The following is a 1,691-nucleotide window of genomic DNA, read 5'->3' as shown; positions in this document are numbered from 1 at the left end:
CGGCTCTGCCGCCCCACTGCGCATGGGCCTCGCGCGCGGCGCCTGCGCGGCCGCGGACAGCGAGGCGGGGGGGCCACCCGCGCCTCCCTCCCCTCAGGGAGAGGGGCCTGCGGAGGTTCGTCCTGCCTCGGCGCCGCCCGGGGGAGGAGGTGGTTGTCGGCCGCTGCCCTCCGGCCCTCACACGCATCTCCAACCCTCTGGGAAACCGAACCTGCTGTCACCTTACTCTTTAGCTAGCTGGTCGGTTACACTGTAACTTTGTACAGTTTGTGTGATAGTTACTCCGGTTCCAGTTCCCTCTCTGTAAAACGATCTGTGGGAATGCGAGGGATCTCTGCGGCAAGGCTTTGTCAGCTGCTCCCGCCCCAGCTCGGCTCCCTGAGCAGAGCGGTTCCTTACAGCCGGCGTGCAGCAAATAGAGAAAGCTCGGTCCCCTTGAAGAGTATTGCACCCCTATGACCTCACTGTGCTGTTATACCCCCGGCAGAATGTTTCTTGATTGCTTCCATGGCCACAGAGGATGTGGTCAGTGACAGGCAACATCCTGCAAAGGCACCATCTGCCCGGCTCAGAAATACCGAACACCACATACACTTTGCTCCGCTGTATAATGAGGAACTCAATGACATCTGCCATCACTGTTCGGGGTCAGTACCCACGGGTAACATAGAGCATACATCTCCTGTGCCTTTAATAAGTCATACATGGGCTTCTGAATGATACAAACTGACCTGCCTGCTGTAGAGATTGCTTTGTTCGTCAGCTAATGCTTCAGCAAGGTGACCAGATCCTTACGGAGAAGCAAGAGCAGGGCAGCCCCCTGAGGTGGCCAAACCACAAGTAAGGGTCATCCCACTGCAAACAGTGCCCTCAGTGACAAGGCACGGGCCCACAGGACGCACACTCAGTGGGAAGGGTGCTGGCAAGAGCGCACATCACATCAACCGTCCCAGAGAAGCTGAGGTGATGAACCAGAACCATCCAGGAAGGTACAGTGTAGGCACAGGGTCTGTCCAGGGCCAGAAACAGAGGTGCAGGCCTACCTACAAGAGAGGCCCAAGGTATAGCGAGAGCACAGAGCTGGAGACAAGTATACCTACAACATAGCTCAGTCAAAGACTTAAACTGTGTCCTACCTGATCTTAAGTGGAGGTCCTGGGCAGAATATGTTCCCAGGTGTGGCTGTTCAGGGCAAGTAAGGTCAATACATGAGTCTGGGACCCCAACACAGTCTTACCTAAATTTAATGTGCGGCACGTATCCATTTCTCTCTTGACATTGTGATCACAGCAGCAAAGTTATCTATCATGCTGGAATCCAAAGCAGTAATGTTTAATCTTCCTCCTCCATAGAAACAGTTACTGGGATGTATCATATGGTCCCTTTCCTTCATCTTGTGGAGAATAGGACAAAAGAGAGATGTATTTAATTTTTTAAATTTAATTATGTACTTTTTTTCTTATCAGAATTACTTAGGAGTTACAGAGATACTAAACTGTAATTTTTGTTCTTGAAAGTAGATTCGAAAACAAAAATCCCTTATATTCTGCTGCAGTCAATGGAAGCAGCTGAGTAGTCAGCACCTTTGAATAAAAGCAGGTCACTTAGATGCCTAAATATAGGTTTGAAGTCAGACTTTCAGAAGAGTTCAGTACCCATTTTATCCCTTACATTATGCTTAGAACATGACA

This window comes from Parus major, chromosome 2 (assembly GCF_001522545.3).
Source record: "Parus major isolate Abel chromosome 2, Parus_major1.1, whole genome shotgun sequence".
NCBI lineage: Eukaryota > Metazoa > Chordata > Aves > Passeriformes > Paridae > Parus > Parus major.
Note: the sequence above shows the minus strand (reverse complement) of the source record.